Source organism: Megascapheus bottae, chromosome 17 (genome assembly GCF_031878675.1).
Source record: "Megascapheus bottae isolate mThoBot1 chromosome 17, mThoBot2.hap1, whole genome shotgun sequence".
Taxonomy (NCBI): domain Eukaryota; kingdom Metazoa; phylum Chordata; class Mammalia; order Rodentia; family Geomyidae; genus Megascapheus; species Megascapheus bottae.
The window spans coordinates 12,815,517-12,825,095 of NC_143525.1; positions in this window are offsets into that span (position 1 = coordinate 12,815,517).

A 9,579-nucleotide genomic window follows, 5' to 3' on the forward strand; every position below is an offset into this window, starting at 1 on the left:
CTCCATGACCGACAACAAAAGAATCCTTGAGTTCAAATCTCTATACTGACAAATATATATAAAATTTCAAATCCCACGACTGACCCCCCCCAAAAAAAAACCCCCAAAAACCCCCACATGTACTGCTGAGATTTCAGCCAGAAAGCAAATGGTTAAATGAAGGTGAAATGGCTAAAAACAGGTGAAAACCAAGTGGAGCTGAAAACAGAGAATAGGAACACGACAATGAAATAAACCTAACTGTACTTCAGGCAATAAGGTCTTGTTTTCAGGGCCGGCCTCTGCATATAAGGTCCATATAGTTTGTAACTTTTCCACCCAGATGACTCATGCTAGTGAGAAAGCATTTGAACATAATAATGTAAGAAATGTGGCAATACTATGTTTCAGGCATATGACAATCTATGACAACATCTAACAGTTATTTCCCCCTGGGCTAGTGGTTCATGCCTGTAATCCTAGCTCCTCAGGAGGCTTAGATCTGAGAAGCATGGTATAAATCAGTTGAAAGTAGAACTGTGGCTGAAGTAGTAGTACTAGAGCAAAAAATGTAAGGTACAATGTGTAGACACTGAGCTCAAGCCCCAATTTTGGTACAAAAATAAACAAAAAATTATTTCATGGAAAAATCTGTGACTGTGTGTTAAGAGTCCTTTCATCAGATTTCTGAGACTCTTTGGAGAGAGACAGAGAGAGGGAGGGAGAGAGAGGGAGAGGAGAGCAGATGTCAAAAACTTAAATTGTATGTACGGATTTATTCTATACTGTAACATTACTGAAGAACTATGTTTATTGACTTTCTCTGTTCACATACTTATTGTGTACACTTCTGGGGGGGGGAACTAAACACATTCATGTTATTGTGTAACCACCACATCCATCCATCATCTTACCTTTTTTTTTCCCAGTCCTGGGGACTGAACTCAAGCCTGAGTGCTATCCTTGGGCTTTTTCAAGGCTAGAGCTCCATCACTTGAACCACAGCATCACTTCCGGCCTTTTCTATATATGTGGTACCCTGGAATCGAACCTGCGTTTTCATGCATGCTAGGCAAGCACTCTAATACTAGGCCAAACTCATGGCCCCTCATGGTCTCCTCAGTGCTGGAATACCAGAGCTATGCTACTACACTGCCTCCTGAACCTTTTTTCTAGCCAAATGGGAATTCTGTTCCCCTTTAAACACCAATTCTCTGCCCTCGCCCACAGCTATTGTCACTGCCATTCTACTTCTGTCTCTATGAATTTGATTGTGCTTTTATTTTTTTTGTCACAACACCACTTCTGGTTGTCTAGTGGTTAACTGGAGATAATAGTGCCACAATCTTTTGTGCCCAGGCTGGCTTTGAACCTTGATCCTCAGCCTCCTGAGTAGCTAGGTGTGGCCAACTGGGCCCGGCTTTCTTTTTTTTTTTTGCAGTCCTGGGGCTTGAACTCAGGGCCTGGGCACTGGGCACTAAGTGTCCCTGGACACTTCTTGCTCAAGGCTAGAGCTCTACCACTTGAACCACAGCACCACTTCTGGCTTTTTCTGTGTATGTGGTTCTGGGGAATGGAACCCAAGGCTTTGTGCATGCTAGGTGAGTACTTTACCACTAGGCCATGCTCCTGGCCCCTAATAGTTGTTCTTTTGTGTTTATTTCATTTAGCAGAAAAAAAATTAAAAGCTCATCAGTATTGTGGCATATTCTAGAATACTATTTCTCTCCCTTCCTCTTTTATGGTGCTGGGAACTGAACCTTAGGCCTAATACATGCCAGATAGTCAATATTACTGAGCTATATTCCCCTCCTCATTCTTTTTGTTGTTGCTTGAACTCAGGCCTGCGTGTTATTCATGAATTGTTTTGCTCAAGACAAGTGCTCTACCACTTTGAGCTACAATACCACTTCTGGTTTTCTGGTGATTAATTTGAGTTTCATTCAGGTACTTTCCTGCTCAGGCTGGCTTTGAACCATGAGTCTCAGATCTTAGCTTCCTGAGTAGCTAAGATTACAGGCGTGAGCCACCATGCCTTCCTTTTTTTTTAAATTGAACTTTAACTGAGAGCGTGGAGATTGCTAGGCAGGCACTGGACTACATGAGTCACACTACCAGCATTCTTTGCTTTAGTTATTTTTCAGATAGGGAGATTTTGTGACTTTGCCTAGGAGTTGGCCTCAAAACATGGGCCTCTTACCTAAGTCCTCCAAGAATACAGCATGCCACCTCCATGCCCTGTGACAATCATTTTCCTTCTTTTTTATACTAGTTATATTTGAAAACGGGTCTCATACCCTGTGTAGGAACACTCTTGGACTGACGTGTCTACATTACATTTCCCATTGTAGCTAGGATGACACAAGTTACTTTGTCCAGGTCTCCATGGAGAAGGGATCTCACAAACTTTTTTGCCTAGACTGGCCTCAGCAATCCTCCCTGATTTTAGCCTTTCAAGTAGCTAGGATGGCAAGTATAAGCTAAATATATAAGCACACCACTCACCATTGCTTTATTTTATATTTTTTTGTGCCAGTCTTAGGGCTTGAACTCAGGGCCTAGGCATTGTCCCTGAGCTTCTTTTGTTCAAGGCTAGTGCTCTACCACTTGAGTCACAGCTCCACTTTCAGCTTTTTACTGTTTACTTGGAGGTAAGAGTCTGCCTGGGGTCTCTTAGAAGTGTGATCTTCAGGTTTCAGTCTCCTGAGTAGCTAGGATTACAGGTATGAGCCACTAGTGCCTGCCCTGTGTATATGTTATAAAATGTACTTTGATAAAGAAATAATTTGAAAAAGAAATCTAGAGGGCTGAGAATATACTGCAGTGGTAGAGTACTTGCCTAGCTTGTGTGGGCTCATGGTTTCCATACCGACTTCCATATCAACTACTACCACAGAAAAACAACAAAACCACACGTTATAAAAGATATGTACTGCCGGGCGCAGTGGGAGCAGTGGCTCATACCCATAATCCTGGCTACACAGGAGGCTGAGATCTGAGGATCAAGGTTGAAAGGACCTGAGACTCTTATCTCCAATTAACCTCTAGAAAATGAGAAGTGGGGCTTGGCTCAAGGGTAGGGCGGTAGCCTTGAGCTGAAGAGCTCAGGGACAGCGTCCAGTTCAAGTTCTAGCCCCATGACTCACCAAAAAAAAAAAAAGCAGGGTGAGATCTGAGGATTGATGTTTGAATCCAGCCTAGGCAAACAAATCTGAGACTATTATCTCCAAATTCCAGCAAAAAGCCAGAATTTGAGGTGTGGTTCAGGTGGTAGAGTGCCAACTTTGAGCAAAAAGTAAGAGCATCTGACTGAATTCAAGCTCCAATAATGGTGGACACACACACTCTGCTCCTGAGTAGCTGAGACACCAAGCACACACCACATTCTACTTGAATACTGAATTTTATGAATTCATTAAAGTGGTAGTTTATGACTTAAATACTTCATTTATACAAAGTGGCAGCTTTGTCAAGTTACCACTCAACCTTTTGTCTCAGCTACTTCCCCAGATTCTCCTTTGTGGGCTTCTGGCGCCCTCTGGTGCCCAACTCAGGAACTTTCCTTATCCTAGCTCAGGAAAAGGTCCCTAAATAAATATATATGAAGATGTTTCTGATCCCACTTGATAGTCTTTTTTTTTTTTTTTTTTTTTTTGGCCAGTCCTGGGCTTGAGCTCAGGGCCTGAGCACTGTCCTTGGACTTTCTCAAGGCTAGAGCTCTACCACTTGAGCCTCAGCACCACTTCTGGTTTTTTTCTATGTATGTGGTACCGAGGAATCGAACCCGGATCTTCATGCTAGGCAAGCACTTTAACCACTAGGCCAAACTCCCAGCCAAACTTGATAGTATTCTTACAGAAACACCCTTTTGTTGTACCCTTTAAAAAAATCCTTTCTTGTCACCAGGAACCTCCCCCATCTCTGTACCTAGGCAGAAATAACTATTGTACACATCTTTGTGCAGCAGGTAATAAATGTTTGCCATGGAATGGAGCATTTCTCTTAAATCACACAGAAACTCTGTTCTACTATCCCCTCCCTTTTTTTTTTTGTGGGTCATGGGGCTTGAACTCTGGGCCTGGGTGCTGTCCCTGAGCTTCTCAGCTGAAAGCTACGACCCTACCCCTGGGCCTGGGCCTTGTCCTTGAGATTTTCAGCTAAAGCTACCATCCTATCCTTGGAGCCCTACCTCTTGAGCCACAGCTCCACTTCCCCCTTTCTAGTGATTAATTGGAGATGAGTCTCAAGGTCTTTAGTGAATCTTGGTCCTCAGATCTCAGCCTCCTGAGTAGCTAGGATTACAGGCACTATCACCCCAGTTTACAGAAGAAATAGATAATTTCCCCAAATAAATGGTAGAATCGAAAAAGGTGCAGTGCCATCCTCACAGGTGTCTTTTTTTTTTTTGTGGGCCTTGAACTCGGGACAGCACTGTCTCTGAGCTCTTCAGCTCAAGGCTACCACCCTACCCCTGGGCCTGGGTGTTGTCCCTGAACTCTTCAGCTCAAGGCGGCCACCCTATCCTTGAGCCAAGCCCCATTTCCCATTTTCTAGAGGTAATTGGAGATAAGAGTCCTTTTGTGCCTGCTTGAACCTTGATCCTCAGATCTCAGCCTCCTGAGTAGCTAGGATTACAGGAGTGAGCCACTGTGCCCAGCTCTTCATGGTGTCTTAACAGACACTTTAACCTTACAAAGCTTTCATTTTTCTCTCTCCCTGCTCGTTTCTTTTCCTTTTTCTCCTCTCCCTCTCCCCTCTTACTTCCTTCCCTTCTTTCTCTTACTTTCCTTCTTTCTACCTCTTGCTCTTCCTTCCTTCCTTGCTGGTTTGGGGACTGAATACAACCCTCAGAATCACTGAGTACACAGGACATGTATGCTTCTCACTGGCTACCATAGCTGTCTGCCTGTATCAATGATTTCCTATTCCCCGGGAATGACCTTATGAATTCTCAAAGGCCCTTGGAAGAAAAAAAGGTTCCACACCCACGAATGGGGTGGCCCCAAACTCAGGGGCCCAAATAATCCTCTTGGCTCAGTCTGTTATGATATAGCTAGGACATAGGCATGTGCCAGTACATTCTACTTGGAAACTTCTTTTAGAAGTACCAATATTGGCCAGTGTGGTGGCTCACTGTAATCCTAGCTACTCAGGAGGCTGAGATCTGAGGATCAAGGTTCGAAGTCAGCACAAAAGGACCTAAGACTCTTTATCTCCAATAAATCACCAGAAAACCAGAAGTGGTGCTACAAGGACAATGCCCAGGCCCAGAGTTCAAGTCCAACGACACACACAAAACAAGTATCAATACTTATCTGTCCCAGAAATTTTAACTTAATTAATCCATAGTATTACAGACTGGAATGTATATATATATATATATTTGTTTGGGTTTTTTTTAGGCCAGTCTGAGGCTTGAACTCAGGTTTTTCCCTCAAGGCCAGCACACTTGAGCCACAGAACCACTTTCGGCTTTTCTATGTATGTGGTACCAAGGAATTGAACCCAGATCTTTGTGCATGCTAGACAAGTATTCTACCACTAGGCCAAACTCCCGGCCCCATAGGCTGGACTATATCTTTACCTAATCCCCAATCCCCAATGTGACTGTACTTAGGAGATAAAGCTTTTAAGGAAGTTAAGAGTTAAATGGGGGGAGCTGGCTTAGGTAGAGTGCATGCCTAGCATGCATGAAGTCCTGGATTTGGTTCCTCAGTACTACATAAACAGAAAAAGCTGAAAGTGGTGCTGTGGCTCAAATGGTAGAGTGCTAGCCTCAAGCCCCAGAGATGGGGCCCAGGCCCTAAGTCAAGCCTTAGGCCAATATGACAGATGTTTTTTTTTTTTTTTGGTCCTGGGGTTTGAACTCATGGCCTAGGAACTGTCTCGGCCCTACCACTTGAGCCAGAGCTTCACTTCCAGATCTACTTATTTATTTAGGTAGTTAATTGGAGATGAGTCTTAAAGACTTTCCTGCCTGGAATGGCTTTTAACTGTCTCCTGAGTAGCTAGGATTACAGATGTGAGGCTCCAGTGTTCAACCAGATGTCCTTCAAAGAACAGGAAGAGACACAGGAGAGGACACAGTGTGGAATTGCCGTCTGCAAGACAAGAAGAGGCCTCAGGAGAAACTAAACCTGTCACCACCTTGGTTTTGGACTTCTAGTGTCCAGGACCGTGAGACAAAGAATGTTCTGTTGTTGAGGTTGTCCAGTTTGTGGTGCTTTGCTGTGGAGGCCCTAGCAGACTGACATCCATACATTTTGAAGCTTCAGAAAAACCCAGGATGGGAATCAGGCAAACATAAGTTACACTGTTTAATTTGGTGGTTAGCCAAAGAGAAAATCCTGGGAGAAAAGATATCCCTGGATTTGGGGATGAAAAGAGAGTAATAACCTTTAAAACTTTTTTTTTTTTTTTTGCCAGTCCTAAGGACCTGAGCACTGTCCTTGGGCTTTCTCAAGGCTAGTGCTCTACCACTTAAGCCACAGCACCATTTCCAGCCTTTTCTGTATATGTGGTACCAAGGAATCGAACCTGGGTTTTCGCAAATGCCAGGCAAGCATTCTACCACTAGACCAAACTCCTGCCCCCGACCCTTCTTATAACATTTGTGAGAATGCAGAAAGTGGTGCCCTGAATGACTATCTTCCCTCTCAATTGCTTATTTGATTTGGTAGAGCTAGGATTTGAACTCTGGGCTTTGTAGTTGCTAGGCTGGTATGCCGCTACCATCAGAGGCATGCCTTCAGTCCTATTTTCTACTTGTCCCTCCCCCTGCATTCCAGTTTTCCTGCTTTTGGTTTTCCATCATTACTGAGATGACAGGCAAGTGCCACTGTGTCTAACTTCCCTCTGTGGACATGGAGTCTTGAGGACTTTTCTGCTCAAATAAGTCTTGTTCTCACAATCTCAAGTCTCCCATGTAGTTTGGGATGACAGATATGTGTTACTTGCCTAACTATGGGCTGGAAAGGGGTCTCGAAAACTGTTTCAGAGCTTGGTGTGGTGGCTCATACCTGAAATCCTAGCTACTCAGGAGGCTGAGATCTGAGGATCAAGGTTCAAAGCCAGCCTGGGCAAAAAAGGACCTGAGACTTATCTCCAATTAACCTCTAGAAAACAAGAAGTGGGGGCCGGGAGTTTGGCCTAGTGGTAGAGTGCTTGCCTAACATGCAGGAAGACCCAGGTTCGATTCCTTGGAACCACATACATAGAAAAAAGCCAGAAATGGTGCTGAGGCTCAAGTGGTAGAGCTCTAACCTTGAGAAAAAGAAACCAAGGACAGTGCTCAGGCCCTGAGTCCAAGCCCAGGACTGGCAAAAAAAGAAAAAAAGAAAATGAGAAGTGGGGCTTGGTTTAAGGGTAGGGTGATAGCCTTGAGCTGAAGAGCTCCGAGACAGCACTCAGGCCAGTTCAAGCCCTATGACCCACCACCCCCACCCCTACCGCCACCACCACCACCAACAACAAGAGAAAGAAAGAACTGTTTCAAGGGCCAGGAGTTAGGCCTCGTGATGACGTGTTTGCCTAGCATGCACATGGACCAGGGTTCCATTTTTTGATGCCACATACATAGAAAAAGCCGGAAGTGGTGCTGGGGCTCAAGTGGTAGAGCTCTAGTCTTGAGAAAGCTCAAGGACAGTGCTCAGACTGTGAGTTCAAGCCCCAGGACTGGCAAAAAACAAAACAAGAATTGTTTTGATAGCTGTTCTTCTCAGGCTGGCCTCAAAGAATACTCCTTCTGTTCTCAATCCTACTAAGTAGCTAGGATTACAAGTGTGAACCTCCAGGTGTCAACTCCCTCTCACATTCTTCTAACCTCATTCTATTTACTCAGCCTCAGAACTCAAGATAAACACAATGTGTCTTACTCATTTTCCCCTTTTGTTTATGACTAGTACTGGCATAAAACAATCCATGGCACTGTTTGTGCGGTTCATTGCAAAGGCATGCTATTTTACCTGCTACTGGATAACTCATTTGTGAGGGTGATTAGAATTTACTTAGAATTTATAACAACATTATAAAGGTAAATATATGTATGTTAGGTATCAAACACAAATGCATGTGGAAATAGTCTTTCTTCTGGAAGGTGGTTTTTTTTTTGGCCAGTTCTGGGGCTAAGCACTGTCCTTGGGCTTTCTCAAAGGCTAGGGCCCTACCACTTGAGCCACAGCACTACTGAGGAAAGGAACCCAGGGCTTCGTGCATGTTAGGTGAGCACCACTAGGCCAAGCTCCTGGTCCTTAGAAGGTGGGTCTCTCTATTAACCTCAATATTGGGTTCCTGCAGGTGGCTTATCTCCATTCCAGCCTATGATTTCCCAGATGAATTCTATTCCCTAGGATTCCCTTGACAACATGAGAACTCTCTACTCTTCAGGTTCTTAAAATGGTACTGCTATACAAACCCACTGAGAACTGGTTTTAGGAGCTAGGGACAAGTATACCAGATAGACTCAGTAGACACACTGTCTTCTTTTTTTTTTTTTGCCAGTCCTGGGCTTGAGCTCAGGGCCTGAGCACTGTCCTTGGACTTTCTCAAGGCTAGAGCTCTACCACTGGAGCCTCAGCACCACTTCCGGCTTTTTTTTGTATGTATGTGGTACCGAGGAATAGAACCCGGGTCTTCGTGCATGCTAGGCAAGCACTTTAACCACTAGGCCAAACTCCAGGCCCGACACACTGTCTTCTATTCTTGGTTCTAAGGCTGAATATCTTGGTAGTCCTGGGACTTCCTAGAGAGGACACAGCCGCAATGATGGTGAAGGTAACTGACTCTTCTTGGATCATGGTTTAGAGAAAGATCTAAGCAGGGTGAAGAAGGCTCAAACAGGAGATGTCGGAAATAGAAAACAAGCTGGTAGGGAAACAAAATAATCATTAGGCATCGAAGACCACTGGGGCTGGACGTCTGTGGACTCATGACTGCAATCCCAGCTACTCTGGAGGCTGCGATCTGAAGATTCCAGCTGGAATCTGCCAGTTGGGGCAGAAAAGATGATACCTCCAATTAACCACTAAGAAACCAAAAATGGAGCTGTGGCTCCACTACCAAGTGCCAGCCTCGAGCAAAAAAGCTCAGGGGCAGCGTCCAGGCTCCGAGTTCACACCCAGTACCCCGCTCCAATCCAACATACAGAGAAACAGCACAGGAGCAATTTATAAAGGTTCTCAGGCACCAACAGGCCAAGCCTGTTCAAAGGAGAAATAAAAACCAGCGCCCAATGCCCTGGACAGTCAGCGCTCTCCCCGGCCCTCGGCCCAGGGAACCCACAGACCCAGGCTTGCGGTCTTGTCCCGCCCACCTCCGAGCGGGTATCCCCGGACCACCCACCTGTGCTTAGGATCAAGAGGCCCACGTGCATACCGGGAACCCGGGGAAGGGCGCGAGGAGGTGGAAGGGTTCGAAGGAAGCAGAGCCCGCCCGAAGCGGGAGCGATCCCCGCGCTCCCGGTCGTCCGCAGCGGCGCTCCGGGGGAGCGGCTCTCGGGGCGGAAGTGCATCCCCGGAGCCCTTCTAGGAAACCTGGAGGACCCGGCTCGTCGGCGTTCCCGGGGCTGAAGTGAGCATGGACCCGAGCACACGGGCGTTCCGG